This window comes from Pezoporus wallicus, unplaced genomic scaffold (assembly GCF_028554395.1).
Source record: "Pezoporus wallicus isolate ANWC-B61680 ecotype Strahan unplaced genomic scaffold, APGP_CSIRO_Pwel_v1 contig_227, whole genome shotgun sequence".
NCBI lineage: Eukaryota > Metazoa > Chordata > Aves > Psittaciformes > Psittacidae > Pezoporus > Pezoporus wallicus.
Window position 1 is genome coordinate 6,434,531 of NW_026635704.1, and position 17,288 is coordinate 6,451,818.

Below are 17,288 nucleotides of genomic sequence, written 5' to 3' on the forward strand. Positions count from 1 at the left end.
TAAATAGTAACTTATCTCCTTGTTACGTATGGAACTGAGGTTTACAAAACGAGGCTCTTTTCCAGGTGGTACATTCCTTTTAAGCGTTGTATTACTGTTTTATATGAAAGCTGTGTGTTGCTGACATGTTGACCTGAGGAAAGGAATCCTTCTTATTGGTGCAACACAGTTTGCAGAGCTGCACTGAAATGACCAAGCTTGCGTAGGTGCTCACCTGGGCAAAGTGGCCTTGTGGGGGCCAGAAGAAGCCTTTCCTGTTGAAAATTAGGCTAAGCTGGAGCAAGACAGATAATGTTATGTTCCTGTGCATAGAAAGTCCTCACACCACCCTTTGGAAAGTGCGCATGGCTTCTTTTAAATGCTGTGTCGTGTAAGTTTTGATGTTTCAGTGCTCTTTGAGGAGCTGCTTTGTAGACCAAGGGAATATTTTTGACATTTTGTTTCTTGCTTCCAAGGTTTCTTTGCATTTTTCAAGAAAACTACTCAGCTTGGTGTATAAAATGAAGGGCTAGAACCAATGAAGGTGAAGTTTGGGCTGCTGCAGCAGGAACAGGAGCAGCACCAAGCGTGGCTGAACTCGGGTGCCCAAACACATGAGCTGAGAAGATGGGATGAGCAAAGATCTGAGAGTGTGCTGAAGATAGAGCTTTCTAAGGTGAATACACTTACCTTATCATGATTACAAGTCTGCAGAAGAGTGTGGTGGGTCTGGCACATACTCCAAGACAGACCTCTCTGCTGACTTGGAGCACCAGCCTGAAAAGCTCTCCTGATGACTTGCAACTCATCTTTCCTTGCACCCTCCTCCTCTCCAGAAAGTTAGGGGAAATGGTCCTTTTTCATAAAATGCACTCAGAAGGCAGAGTGACATTAGCCATCCTCACTTAAAAAATGTTAGTAATTGGATTCAATTGTAGAGTAAATTGGCATGAAATAAGGTGGAGAAACTAAAAATATCAAAAAAAAAAAAAAAAATGGAGAGAAAAAAAAAAAAAGGAAAAAGGCAAAATCCAGACTTTAGCAAACACAAAAGAAAGCTTCAGCCATGGGTCTACTATAAAAGAAAATTAACTCTATCCCAGTTGAAACCAGGATAGTATGCTTATAGTACACTGTAAGCATGGTATGCTTATTTCTGCCCTATCCATATCACTGAGTTACAGAATCATTTCCCATACGGTTCCCTAATTTCACAGGCTCAGAGCAGCCTGGTACTTTAGAGTGGGTAGGTCCAAACTGAGAGCAGGAGGACAGAATTCAAACTCTCTTCCTAAAGGGGGTAAATTGAATCTGGGACATGTAAATTCTGGGCCATTTTATTATCATGGTTCTGTTTTAACCACAATTTTTTAAACTTTCTTTGAAATGTGCTTGATGGCAAGAATGATCCTGTTAGTATACAGCAGTACCAGTCTGAATATGTTTTGTTGGATTAAATGGTCAGAGATAATGGGCATAGAAATGTTGAGCCTTAATTAGATTTAGGTATGGCTGAGCGCTGAGCTGCTTCAGTATTGTGAGTATTCCTTCGCATGTGCAGCGGTCATTTAAAGTCTGAGAAACTTCACCTCCAGAGCCAGCTAGAGCAGGTGTCTTCAGAACTGCAGGGTTGGAGGCAGTGCCTGAAGCCTGATTGGTTCCAAATCCAAAGGGATTTCTGCAAATTTTTTCTTTGTGGACAAAAAATTTTTCTTTTACTTGAACTAGTGATGTGCAGATGCTTGGCATGCATAAATGGTGGGCAGAATTTATTTTCCTGTTAAATGAGGATGTGGACCCAAGAACAGTAAAATAAAAGGGTAAATTAAAGGCAGAAAACAAGATAAAAAGGGCTGCGAAACTAGTTTGATTTTGGTGAAAAATTTGTGAAAGTTGTCTGTAGCTGCTTACTGTGTCCTTCAAGTGTTCAAATAAGTGCTTAGCTCAGGTGCTGGCTTCCTGGCTGTTTCATCTGTGCTCCTGTGCTTCTTTTGTGCAGGTCACCTTCTGCCAAAACAGCTTGTCTTGGTAGTTTCAGTTTTTCTTTGCATGTAACTGCCCATTCAAAGTAGTTTATATCCAAAAGGTCTCAAATCAGCAGTGGTAATGCAACATAAAGGAATTTGTCTAATATTGTGAGCTGGTGGCAAGGTCCCTGGCCCTTTCAGGACATTTTTTGTCCAAAGAGGTCCTATGGCCTCTCAGGTATGTTTATCCCTGTGAGAGTGACAGATCACTGGAACAGGTTGCCCAGGGGGGTTGTGGAGTCTCCTACGTTGGAGATATTCAAGGCCCACCTGGACAAGTTCCTGTGTTATGTACTCTAGGTTACCCTGCTCTTGCAGGAGGGTTGGACTAGATGATCTTCTGAGGTCCCTTCCAACCCTTGGGATTCTGTGATTTTGTGATTCTGTGATCCCATCTAGCTGAACCAGTCCCTGAAACATGAACTGTCATGGTCCTCCCTCAATTACATGCTTCAAAACCCAGCACGTTCAGAGGGCTTGCAAGTAAATAATTGATGTGCATTAACCTTTGTGAAACTGTTTTGAAAATTCAGTGAAACAGCTGAAATGTTCCTGACACATTCAAGAGCTCATCAGGATTCGGTGGCGGTGTGCTATGGTACTTATCAGGTAAAGTTTTTGTTGCCATTAGTGTCTCCTTCTCAAAACTCACCTCATTCCATGACAGAGACAGGGATCCTGAATGTGCTTTTTGGTAGTACCTGAAAAATTGTTGAACTTCCTAAACATTTTTGAGCATAGAAAATACAGCAAGTAATATCCATAGATGGCATTAGCTCCATTCTGTTCTGACACCAGGCAATATCTTCTGTGTCTTATTGAAGTATACTGGAGGAAAAAGATCATTACTCTCATTCATGCCCATCTGCTCATTGTAAACTCCAAATGGAAGATCTTTTGGTGCATAAAATAAATCTCTTCTGCCTGGCATCAGTCAGTGAGGGTTTAGTACAAACAAATGAATTCAAATAATGCTTACATATTCTGCTATGGTCTCAGATTTGCCTTGGAGATTTGTAGCAGACGATCCTTTGTAAAACCCTAAAATATTCATGGTTTGGGGTTTGTTTGTTTTGTTGTTGTTGTTGTGTTTTTCCACACTGAAATACCTTACAATTCTCTCTCTACCTGTAAGCAGAGCCCTTTGTTTCCTTTACCATCAACTTAACTAAATACCTTCAGAATAAAAATAAAAGTGAAATTGAAACTGTATGGCAAAATAATGGCCTCAGGCATGCCACCACTGCAAACCATACATACTTCAGTTAGAGGTGAGTTTTATGTGCTGCCACATTGGTAGGAAAAACATTCCTAAAATACAAATATACCCAATTCTATTATTGCAACAACTTGAATTTGGGAGCTGGTTGTCAGGGCTAGCTTAATTTTCATATGCTGCTTAAAATACTTATCTTTAGCACTCATAAGGATGCATTAAGAACTCAGTAAACTTTTTAAACAGGGAAAACATTTTGAAACAGTACCTGGAGTTGAATGTAATGTCCTTAGCTGGAAAGAGAGGAAGAGATCTCTCAAGTTGTCATTAAAATATGGGCTTGTCTGGTTTTATGATGAATGAACAGCAAAGATGAGAAGGAAGAGCAGAAAACAGGAAGGGGCCCCTGAGCTTACTGAGATGCTGCAGACACAGTACAAGGCTTTACTCTCTGGCTCAATAGATCATCTATTCCAATAGAATTTCCTTTCCAACAGCAGGATAAGGAAGCAGAACAACTCCTTTTCCCCAGCACTGGGTCAAGGCCTGTAAGCATGGGACCTCTGTCCACGACTGGTAATACAGGGGTGGACTGGGCTGAAAGCTAGTGCTCCGGCCCTCTGATCATCTTTGTGGCCCTCCGATCATCTTTGTGGCCCTCCTTTGGGCTCACTCCAACTCCATACCTTTCTTGTATGGAATTTTCTTTGATCTCATGTTAACTATATTCATTTTGCACTGTTTTGATGGCCATTTTAGACATTTATGGGATTAAAATGATCTCCCATCGACTTTAATCAGATTTTTTTTTTCTCAAACTGCCTTACAAAGCCTTAATACTTGTCTTATTTGGAAAGTAGAGTTTGTCTTTAGTGACTCTGCAAACTTCCTACTTTTAGTGATGTTGAACATTGCACATGTCACTATGGAGCTGCAAAATGATTCCACTGTGGCTAAATTTCTATTTCTGAAAATGGAATTCTACTTCTCTGAAGAATGCCAGAAAATGAAAGCATGGTAGTTGAAAAAAGGCCAGATACTAAAGTAGCCTCAGCAAACACAGTGTATAAGGATGCAGAAATGTATCAGGTAGCATAGAGGAAGGTAAAAGCAGAACACTATGTGTCATATGTCTCCACGGTTTATTAGCTGATTATTGGGAGTTTCCTCCAGAAGAGGCTTTGCTTCAAGACAAGATCACGTCACAGTGACCAGTACAATAATAAGCCCACTGAGTACTCTTAAATGATGTGTGGGAAGGGAAGGGGAGGAAGGGAGTTTTCTTCTTTAAGTGGTGATTTCTTAAACAAAATACCAAAATAATAGGGAGAACTGATTGAATTTAGACAACTGTTAAGTCGCCATAGCAACAATACATGATAGCACCACGCTGGAAATAACGTTTTTTTTCAGGGATTATAATGGTGTTCCTTTTTATTTGAGAAAAAGAAGGAAAAAAAGGCAGCTCGACCAGGATCTTGCATTTAAAGGAAGAATTAGTTTTGTTTTCTTTTAAATATTGTGATGAGGAGAAAAGATGTTGATGCTTTGTGCACTGCATTGGCAGAGTTTCCTGTATGGCCATATGTTATCTTCAGCAGGAGCATAGAGAAAGCAAAACAATTGCACACTGCCTAACTAGGAAAAAAGGAAGTCTTGACAGCTATTACTATTTTTTTTTAATTTATTTATATTTAACCTTTTACACTTAGGGGTCATGGACCTAAACCAGCAATCAGTTAGGTTGGACTCTTTCTACTGACTTACTGTCTTTTCTTTAGGTAGGTCAAAAAGCTACAGCTAAGCTATTCTTTTTATGATGTGATAAATGGAATAAAAATATCACTGATATTTAAAATGTCCCTACTGCTACAGTGAGCTGTGGAGGCATCAAGAGTCAGAAAATGGCCCAGTAGACTAATCAAGTGAAAATGTCTTACCTAATTTGATGTCTACATTTGAGGAGACTGTACCAGAAATTGGGTAAAATTAAAGTGTTGGCAGTGGACCAGTATGAGACAATTTCACACATCTGTCTATTGTCTATTTTTGTATGACAAATCTTACTGCTGGGAGCAAACACTGGTTTCTTTTACAGTATTTTAGTAACTTTGGTCTAGACTAGGAAAAATTATTTTAATACAGAATAACCACTCTTAATCAGCAGTATCTATCTTCTAGAGAGAAAACCTTTAGCAGTTACTTTTGGAAAGAAGACTAAATCCTTTATAGTTAGGAGGTATATTTGTATGTATTTTGTACTATAGTCAGAGCAAAGGCTTCTTTTTTTCTTCACTAAGCAGGTTGTCACAAGGCTTTCTGAGCAGCATTTATAAAGAATAAAATGAGAGAATAACTTTGTAGTGAGGTCTGGGAAAAGGCTGTTCAGAAAACCACAGTGGAACTTGAAGGGGTGCTGTGGGCTCCCCTGAGGATGTACAAGCTATTGTTACCACTGAGCAAGACAGAGCAGTGCTAGGGGCCAGGGCGAAGGCATGGTTCTGCCACTGTAATGCTAAGCCTTTTGCTAACAAACTTTGCTTCACAGCGATGTCATGCTGATGTTCTCCTTCAATACCACATTTGGTGGTGCTGGAGTTAGAGAGCTCTGTTTTATGGCACACAGTGTAGCCAATGCCTGTGAGCCCATGGCCATGGTGTTAGCCAGACCAGCATAGACAGCTGCTGATCCTCATTTGGAATTTCATGTGCTCTGTCCTTTGGGAAATGGACCATGGTGGAGATGATTAGGGGTCTCAAGTCCAGGCATGTCTGAAAATGTTGTCTGTTTACTTTAGCATCTTCATTAATAAAACATTGATACTAATAACAGGCTCTATCAGTGGGTCACAGATAAAAGGCAATCCCTGAAGCTTTGTACCTTCTTTCAAAATGCTGTCTCTGTCTCTGAATGATGGATTAGCTGCTGAACAGCCCTGTCAGTGCTATCTAGCAGTGAACTGATGATACTGCTTTCCCACAACTAATTCAAGTGTTGCAACAAGGCTGGCCTGGCTAATTAATGTGAAATAGCATTCAAATTACCACAAGTATATTTAGCTGTCTATTGGTTTTAATCTACTGACAGCAAAATCACTGAAAACACAGATCTTGGCTAGATAGTTTAAAGAGAACAATTCTGGAGCGATGAGTTGCAGTAGGGGCTGCCTTTGGCTAGCTGCAGCCCTTGTAGCCATACTGAGTCAAATATGGCCTGTTTTAGCTGCCCTTCAGCAGCATTTTTGCATCCCCGAAGGTGTAATATTGTTATTATTAATAGCCGAAATGTCTAACGTCATATAAAAGCTGTGTATTTTCTTGGATTTAATTCTTTTGGTACTCGTTTTCCTCAGAGGAGAGTTTGAGTAGCGTAATGACTATGCTGCGTGCTAGAGATGATGGCTCACATTGTTTTGCATAGCTGGAGGTACACGTGGGGAGGAATACTGCTTTCCCTTCTCCATTTGCCAAATGCATGCACCCTTAACTACACAGTGCTAATCACCGGGATGTTTATCCCATGCAAACCACAGTATTCAGAAGATGATTTTGTGCTAATTGTTTAAATGATGTTAGCCATTGATGATAGCATGCTCGCACCTATGAAACAAGGTGAGAGACACCCTGTGAGCAAATCCTCATATGTGATTTCTCACTCTCATCCATTTGTGTGGATTTTGTTGTGAATCTCTGGCAATCTGTATTTTCGCTCACAAAGCGGACACAAAAGATATTATCATCTAATAAATGCATTTTACAAAACGTGTGAAACAACAGGAAATTTTAGCAAGATGAGGAAAGTTGCTAACTGAAAAGAGGTGGCTGTTTTGCAGAAAATGGGGAGGAGGTTGCATTTGATTTTATCTTTTCCATTGCATCTCTAAAGTCTAGCTACTTTCCAAATTGCTGCACCAAAATGATCAATCCAATTAATTAACTGCCTATAAATCCCTAATGTTTAACTGGATCAATAGTTTCCCATTTGCTGTCTGTTTTCACAGCATACCAAACACTATGATACCAACATGTAAGGACCATCTAAAAAAAGCAAATGCCAGTGGGAGAAAACAGTATAATACACAAGTGATTGCTCTATGACATGGTGTTTGCTGTTGGTCTCTTAGGACTTTTCACCTGCCCCTCAGCCATTCCTTAGATTAATCTAGAGTAGCAGAGATTTCACCCGCTGGCTCTTTTCTTATGTGTCATTATCTCTTCAGTTATCTCTTCTCCTTTATTCAAGATATAAAAACATTAGTGTGGGAATGGGAGAATTACTTTTTCTATGAGTAGTTTCAATAATTTTTAGATCAATATATTTTAAAGTGCTACCATATGAACACTGAATTTTGTAGTATACTTTAACAGTAATTTAAGGGAATCTTATCTTGAATTTCCAGGGGACTTGAGTCATGTTGCTAAGAAATACTGATTTTTTAAGTAGCAGAGCTGATACTTTTTTTGCAGTGATTCTTTCAAATCATCAATTGGGCAAATATCTTATTAAAAAAAAAAAAATCAAACCAAAACTAAACCCATAAAATTGTTCTTATTCATAAATGAAACTTGTCTAGAAGGCCTCAAAAGTATTTTTCATCATTAAAATAATTTTTTTATGCCCAGACAAGTGGTTTGAATGCCTTTCTGTATTCAAGGTAGATACTTTAAGCTGGTGTTTATTTCCTGTTTGAAGTTTGGGTTATGGTGTTTTATCCTTTTCTTCTTTTTGAAGATTCGTTGTGCAGAATGATAAGGAAGATGCCCTGCTGTAAAGCTTTTGTCCCTGTTTTTTTCATTCTCATTTTGGCTGGACTAATCACTACATGCATAAGGGTGATTTACTTGTCTACTGTCAGGCCTTGAAGAATGAAATTCTCTTGGAGTATTTTCTTTTAAAATATGATGGCTTTTGCAGTAGCAACAGAAAGGCCTATTCTGAAGGGTAAACATTGTTTAGTTTGTTAACACAATGACAGTGACTACAGCAATCATGTTTTATTCTTATCTGTTGCAGCCATCACTGAATGTGCCTACAAGGCACATTGCCCTTAGGGAAGCAAGAACCTCTGCTTGGACAAACCCTATTAAGGACTCTAGCAAGTGTGAGAGACTGATCTGAAATCAGACTCCACTGTCCATTGTCTCAAAGATTGGTCTAAGAAGCTGAGATGGAAATCCACCTATATTTTGTTTCAGAGATGGGTGGGAGGAGTTGAGATAAGACTTCAATATCCATTGCCTGGGAGAAGGGTACGAGGAGCAGAACTGGGACTCCACCATCAGTTGCCTGTAGGATGAGTGGAAAAGAGCTAAGACTCTTCTGTCCATTACCACGAGGACTGGTGCGAGGAATTGCTACCCATTATCCCAGGAATTGCTACAGACACCTGTGTGTATGCAGACACTTGCAGTTGAAGAGCTGGCTGCAAGACTAGGGAAACTGGTAAACCAGGAACATGTAATATGTGACATGAAGAACAGAGGTACTCCTCCCCACCTCATTCTAAAAGGGGAAAAAGGTAATCATCAAGAGATGTTGCCAAGGAGCTATTGCCATGAGGATGACTCCAGAAGGACACCTCCGTGAGTGATACGCAGATAGACTCCACAATTTGTTAAAGTTGTAAAGTAGGTATGCTTTTATTCAGCGCTGAGACGCATGGGGGATAGCTCCTCCAAAGGCATGCGTGCCTCAGTGTTGTTTCCCTCTACATTTATTCTCTAAAGTTACATATATTCATAAGGTTGCACAATATGCCTATACATATTCATGTCCTATCCCCACTTCGTATTATAATGAGCTAGAAGGTCTTTTGCACCTGCGCAGTGCCCCCCCCGGGGCCATGGGCGAGGGTCTCAAGATGAAGTAAATGACTCTTCCTCTTGTGAGTAGGGGTCTTCAAGATGAAGTAAATGAGTCTTCCTCGAGCCTGAACATTTCACCTCTAGCCATCAAGCATGCTCTTTAGGAGTCTGGTCAAAGTCCAAACCACAAAGCTGGTCTTCACTGGAACTAAGTAACTGTTCCTCCCCCTTATCAGTCTGTTTCTTCCCCTTGTCAGACTGTTTCTCCCTCTTATCAATAGCCTATTGTCCTGGTACTGAATGGCAGCTTGACAGGTATTTGCAAGCAATGCTTTCTCTTAAACAGGCAAAATTTTTTTAGCCCCCCTTGTACGACCCCCCTGAATATTGGTCAACCCTCTGCATCATGAGGAGACTCCACCTACGACTACTACAGACCCTGAGGGGCACCCTACATGAGACATGGCCATGAGGGCAACTCCACGAGACACTCCAGGGGGTACCTTCAAGAGGACTCCAGAAGGATGCCCCCAAGAGGACACCCACCTGTGACAGACTCTTCTGCTCCGATACCGACTACAAACCCTAAAGAACTCCCACCACCAATGACGACAACAACACATCCCTGAGACACCACTGGATCCACGGTGGTGACTATCTCTCTCTAGCTCTCTCTCTCTCTGCACCCTGAATCCTTGCTTCACTTTCTACTTTTTCCAAATTGTCCTATCACTATCCCCTTTATTACAATAATTTCCTTTTTTTTATATAATAACTGTCTTTTTGTAATTTGTAATAAACTATCTTGATTACAGCACTTGACCTCATTTGTGTCTTAATTTCAGTCTTGGGATCACAAACTGAAACAGGGTCCGGCACTGGGGTTTTCTCTAATCGGACCCTGACAGCCTGTGAGGGCTTTTTCCCCAAATGCTGCTGTGCTACAACTGATGCAAAGATGTCCCATATTGCAGCGCTCACTGTGGTGCTCAAAACCTTGCATTTATAAAACTCACAAAATGCTGAACACATGGCCAAACTTTCCTGCTCATTGCAACGAATGCCCAACCTCCCCCTGCTCTGTGGTGCACTGGGCTGCAGAGTATTTCTGGGCAGGCCCCTGGGCCCTCCTTGTCATCTGTCTGAAAGAGAGTTGGATTTGGGAAGCCAGGAATGGCACAGATCCCCGACAGCTGCAGCACCCCCATAGTGGGTAACATCCGTGGAGAAGGTCCTGGTAGCCTGCAACACAGCTGTCTGGCACAAGCAGAGCATCTCAACTCTTGTCTCAAGAGCCTCAAAATGGTACTCAGCGTGCCTACTATGCTGTCCATTTCAGGTTAGGTTTGTTTTACTAGTCTGCAAGTGCACTGCAGCTGATTTCAGCTGGGCTTTACAATGGGCAGTTAGAAGCCACCATCTGTGATGCTTCCTGTTTGGTTCAGGAGAGCCCAGGTGGACACTGCCATTTTTTAGAAGCTCTTGGCAGTGGGGCTGTGAGGCAAGGCAGCTTCTTTCCCTACTTTGAGCAGCTCCCTTTTCAGATGGCTTTTTCTGGGCTGCAGCAAGTTGCTTGAAAGGAGCAAAAGCCACTGAGTTTGCTTAAGCTTTATGCAATGGTGACCACAGTTAGAGACAATTACAGGAAAAAAAAAATCCACCAGGGTTTTTGCTCTCCACTTCCATGATGAAAGCAATAGATAGAAACCTTATTGCAGTGCAGCATAGCTGCATCACTGGAAAAGCACAAGTTCCCAATGCAGGAGTGAGCATCTATGGAAACACTAGTTTGTGGGGCTCCTTCTCCACCACCATAGGACTTCACACCAGCTGCACCAGGCTGCAAAGAACACACTGAGCTGGTTAAAGGGAGGAGTGCACCTTGCATGTCCGCTTCTCAAGCAATACTAACAGTATCTGAAAAATAGTGTGGTGGAATTGCATCTTCCTTGTTCCTGGGGATTAGGCAGTGAGAAGAGAGCCACTTTCGGGTAGTAATCAGAGAAGAACACAGCATTTCTGACCTCTTCAAGAATATTTGCTGTGAAATGTTAAACTTCCAAGTCTTTTTCTCTGTATGTCATATTTCTCCACCCACTCTCCCTTGCTTAGAGGTATTTAAAAATGCTTGGAATGGAAACACATATGAAAAATATTTAATCACAGCAACAGCTCTGTGTGGAGTGTTCTGTTTAGCAAAAAGTCTGTATAAACTTCATATCAGCAACCACTTGGAGAAATTACATGTGCTGTTATCTCTAATCATCCAAAGACGTTTTATAACTCAAAGGACAACATTGACAGCATTCCCTGGACCAACACAACACAGTCTCTTTGCCACTTACACTGTCTCTTGAAGGAGTGAGAGAAGTATCACTGGGCCTGATGCTAAGATCTGGTAGATATTGGTTTTAATGGCAACCAGCATGCAGATGTTTTCACAACTGTTTAAAAATCATATTCAGTGTGTCTAAAAAAAAATGGAGCACAAATCAGTGTGATCCAATTTAGAATGCGTAGCAACATTGGTGTACTAATTATAATTTTGCCACAAGCAATTGTCACAGTCATAAAACTGCCAGTCTGTTTGGTGGTGGGCAGCTTTCTATTTCACAGGCATCTGGCAGAATCAGCAGAGGATGATTAGCTTGCCAGACTGCCGGCTGTGTGCAAGAACAAAAAAATCTCAGTGTTGAGGTAGGCTGGAGAAACTAGTGAGCTCTGCAACAGAGATGGTGGGCTTAAGCGCTGCAAAATGGAATATCATTTGGCATTTAACAAACAAGGCTACGAATGCATCATGTGGGTTCTTCCAAAGCTTATTGTTGTGCTCCAGGTATTCTGTACCCTTCAGAACACAAACAAACATATTTTTATACCTGAAAAATACCTGAGGTGCTTTTGTAACAGGGAGGTAAGCTAACTTTGCCATGACTTTCACATATTGGAGAGCATACTCTTGCACTCTTAGTACAAGACTGAGGGCCAACACATAACTTCCACTTTCCTTCATCACAGAGATAAAGATATACCTCTGATAAGTCATATGAAGTCAGCTGGACTTTTTCCAGCGATACAGATTGGCACTAAGAAAATGCCATTTTGAAACAGGCGCAACATGGGAGCCTTGCCCTTTCACTGCAGAGCTTTCCAGACCAGTTTCAGTATTTAATTTCAAAAATATGGCAAATTTTATTTCAGCTTTGTAAGAAAACATGAAAAATCCTTTGACCCTTTCATAGGGCTTCAAAATATTTAAATTCATAAGGATTTTTTTTGTTTTTTTTTTCTTTAACATGGGGCAGAATTCTAATTCGAAATCTACATTTACCAGTTAGTTCTTACCACCAGGTGTAGGGTAAGGACCTCCCTTTCCCACTCACTGCTGCTGCCTGAGCAGCCACGGGAAGCCTCCCCAGCCAGCAGCACTCTTGTCAACTTGTTCACCTCTGCAGCAAAATGGTTCTGTCTCTGAGTGGGGGCAGGCCTGAACTATTCCATACCCTGTTTTTCCCTTTGATGCATGATGTTGTTTTCTGTATTATAACAAATTAAGTATTGCAAACTTTATAGCAGTTCACATAAAGTTCTGATTTATTTTAGTGGACGAAAGTTATCTGGAGGAAGAGGTGGTTTATCTTATTGCATTTGCACACCTTGATTCAGTGAAGGTTTTGAACTTTTAATTCTGTTGCCTATTGTATGCACATCATTTATGGAAAGAAGTCTTTCAGTTTCAGTGGCTGAATTATGAGCGTTGATCCACTCTCTATATCAACTGCATCTGTAAACTAAATTTGAAATTAGGAATTTTCTCCCACATGTCATGGCATAAATAACTTCTTGAAAATATTTTGCAAGTATGAATAAAGGCAGGCAGGCTTTCACAGTAAGGTTACTGATGAGATGACTGACAGTAGGAGAAGCACTTTAGTATGTTTTGTTTGGCACGGAAGCATGATTTTCTAATTTCACAGGAATTTAAATGCTTCTTCTCTGCTTTTATCTGCTAGCACCCATGATTTTAGCATGTGATAAAACTGTGACTATTAATAAAGCAGCACACACACAAAAAATTCCCCGAATTAATTCATATGTGAAAAAGAACATATCTTCAGAAAATCATGTTTAAACTTTTTTATATAAATGGTAGCAGTTGATTATGGTAGATAAAAATCTGGGCAGTATTCAGTGAATACTTATGACATGCTTAAAAATAAGTACCTTACCAAAATAGCCACTCTATTCAAATACTTGTTAAAAAGTAATCATCACACATGGATAATTACTTCAAATATTTCTTTTCTTCTTCTATAGTTATAGAAATGAAAATAACTTCTGATATCTTAATGCCTCTGTGATTTAATATTCTATATTAAACTCAGATAATGTATGTTTCGTCCACGAACATTAGCAATTAACATTGTATGTGCTAGAAGAAACATTGGGGCACCCTTCCATCTCTCCTTCCCTTCCCCCAGCCTGTTTTCTGTGTTCGTTCCTAGATAAAAAATAAAGAAGGAATGAAGCTTTCTGTGTTGTCATTGTGAATTGCAGTGCAGCTACAAAAAAACTCTTGTCCTTTAAATAACTGCTCCGAGTAGCGGACGGAAGTAGGGCTTGCTTTGAGCTAGGAATGGGCAGCAAGAGCAGAAAATAATGACAGAGGGCACAGATACTCTGCTGAAGGCAGCACTTGTCCTGCCCATATGCCCTCTAACAGTCAACAATTTATTTGGTGTGGAAAACACTGGCTACTCTTCCTGCATCGTTTTCTCAGTGTAAGAGAGCAGATGTAAAGAATAATGTGATGTGGGGGAAGGGAGAAAAGGTCTTTGCAAAGCATTTTCCAACATGCAGCCAGTGAGGGGAAGGGAAAATATTTTGGGAAAACACAACTGCAGCTGAATAGGTACATTCAGGAAGATTGGAGTCTCTCTGTAAGATGTGCCTTTTCCTTCAGCCTTGCTCATCTTCACTGTATGTTGGCTCCTAGAAAGTCATCTTCCATGGTGCAGGCATATAATTGCCGCTTGTGAAAAGGCAGACACAGTTTGTGACCAAGCAGCACACAGAAAAATTTCAACGGGGAGGTCATGCCTTTTCCTTAGGCTCACTGGTAGAGCTGGAGCAGGGAAAGACCTCTTGCCTCAGGGTAACTTTATCAGGTTCTTAAGAACGGTGGCTGCAAGCTTGCCTTGTTTATTCCAGCTGCCGTTACCTGCTGCTCCCTGCAAACCTTGATTCCCTTTTATCCTTAAGCCAGCACACTGCAAATCTACTGTTACATATTAAAAAGATCGCATGATATATAGAAAAAAAAAAGATAAAGTCACATTCACTTTGGAATTTCAATAACGCTCAATCATCATCTGTTCCTCTTTCATGTCTCTTGCCTTTTATGGAGCAACTTTGAAAAGGACCATGGTCACTGCAGAGATTAAACCCAGCTAAGCAGAAGGTCAGCAGTGCATTAGGTCCTTAGCCTCTTTCTGGGCTGATTCTCTTATTATGAACTGGAGGTCTGTAAGTAGCCCATCTATTAAGATGGCTTTTAGTCACATGTGTGAAGAGATATATTATTTGATGCTTGTCTTAGGTAAGTTATAATGTTAATCATTAAAATACTGTGTTCAATCATTTTCAAAAGGTTGTATCAAAGTAAAAATTCCTCCACAGGTTCTCTGACAGGAATGGTGAGAGGGATTTCAGTTAGAACAGGATATCAAAAGCATAAACTTCATAAGACTTCAGATACTGTCTTTGGAGAAAAAAGTGATAATGCATATGTCCTTCAGGAGTAGGGAGAAAGAGATTTCCTGAGATTTCCTTTTATTTTGCAAATAATATTGAAGGAGGCAAATGATGGCCTCTTTCAGATGTGGAGTCCACAGTCTTGGCATTTGCATTAGGGAAGTTGGAAACACTATCATGACTTGATTTCTATACATGGACAGCGAAGCATTAAAATATGTGCTTGCTGTTATCATGATGAAATTATTGATGTTAACTGACATGAGATCACAGCAATTTTAGAAGAGCATTTATAAAGAGGCTGAGAAAGCTAGGTAGACTGATGGAGGGAAAGTATAGTTGGGACCATTCAGGCACTTCCTGAGACGTTTGATTGTAGCCATTCAATAAAAATAACTAGACACCATCAAAGAAAATTGAAGATACTGTAATGCATAAAACCTGTTAATAAGAGTGGTGAAGATATTATATAAAAATATATAACCCTTTCTTATTTGAAGTGGGCTTCTATAGCCTTTCATAAAGGCAAGTGCCACCAGGCAATCTTTACTTTGAGTTAATGCCTTCCTGGGAAATGAGGAGCTTATCTGTGAAACTTAAAGCCATGAGTTGCTGGGACAAAGAGTTTAGCTGAATTCAATCAAGAAGCAAAAACATACAATCTGGCATTTTATAGAGAGCTGTCATGATACTTACATAATTTAGTTAACTTGTTATTTTGAAATTTTAAGTAAGTTTCATAAAAAGGGCAGGAAAATAATGGAAGCAACGGAAAGTTTATACCCTTTCTCTTAATGGCAAAACTTTTATGTATACACCAAAAAGTTTTGGATTAAATGATCCCTGGGAAAAACACCTCTGGTTATGTGTTACAGTTCTACAGGAGTGCAATGGCATGCCTTTGGGGAGGTCCATGGTGTTTCATTTCAACCTTGCCTACACATTTCTGCAGTCTTTAGTACCCCACTGTCTGCATGGATTGAGCCATTTGTGAGTTAAGTTTTATAGAGGGCGTATTTTTGTGAGACTACTTCCTGTGTTTCAGTGGTTTGAGAACAGCTGAATTTGAGGACACAAGGGAAATAATCTTAACTTTGCACTAATGAATTTCTGAGGAAGTGTTTAACCATGGACTCCAATGCCATGAGGTACTAGGACAAAAAGTTCTTATGTTTCTTAGCTGATCAATGGATGTTTCCTTGTCCTGCAACCACTGCCTTTCCCAAAAGTCTCCTTCCTGCAGACTCTTGATAATGACTGCTGGATAATCCCCTCTCTTCTCTGGAAGAGGCATGAGCATTGGAAGACATTAGGCAGGTCTTTAGTATCCCTGTAAACTTAGCTCTTTCAGTTGGCCTACAAATATAGGCAACAAAGGATTTGCAGTGCCACTTAACAGAGATGTGTACACCTCAGATAGTGTACAAGTTATTAACAAAAGTGAGCTTTCTTTTCCTGCCTGTAAACATTCTTTTAGCATTCTTTTTTTGCTTATTTTAAAATTATGTGATCAAATTTGAAAACACATTTTAAAACAATGGAGCACTTGTTACTTACTCTCATGCTGTCTTCAACTACAGACTTGTTCATTAAACAGGAATTTCAGATGTCAAAAACATTTAGATTGGAAGATAAGCATAGGCTTAGGATCACTATCTGAGCTCTTACGGTAGGAGCTTTACTTACTTTTTTTCCAATGGTTGCTGTAAACAAAACTCACTAATTTCAAAACAGATTCCAAAGGAATTTTGAAAGGCCAAAAATACCATCAAGGAAATTTGTCATCATTGTCTTGAAAAGATGCTACAGGGTTAAGAATTTTACAAGCACCTAACTAAATAAAGATGTTATTCAGCATGTATTTGTATTATTTTTTTGCACATGCTCCTCAGCATGTTAAACAGCTACTGTGAACAGAGACTTCTTAGGTATTGCAGTAGAAGCAAAGAGTAGCTGTAGCAACAAAACAATGCAGGTAAAGAAACACTGCCCAAAGAGCTGCCTGTAAACTTCGTTATGGTGTCCAGTCCTACGGCACATGGGATTACCAAGCCTTGCTAAGTTTAAAGTATAGTAATCCTCTTTCGTGCAGTGACACATGTAGATTCTTTATAACAGCTTAGATGGTAATTAGCGGGGGATTTTGGATTCATTGACTGGATACAAATATAGCATAGGGGAGGGAAAGACCTAGGCAGCAGTTTTAAAACAAAGGGTCACTAATGCAATAAGGGTGTAGCATTTATGGGGGTGGGGATGAGCCAGCAGAATTTCAAGGAGGAGCATTTGGGGTTGCAAACATAGCAATGGAATCTTAACCAGAGATAAAGATTGTCTTGACTGCGAGAAGTTTCTGATTAGATGTCTCCAGAATTTTGTAACCATAGATGCAAATCCTTTGGGTTTACTCTCCAGCTGGCTGCATCAGTGGTTGGTGTTCTGCTTTTGAAGTATTAGGAGAATTGTAGCTGTTGAATCAATCTCATTAATTTAATGTATTCTGGTAT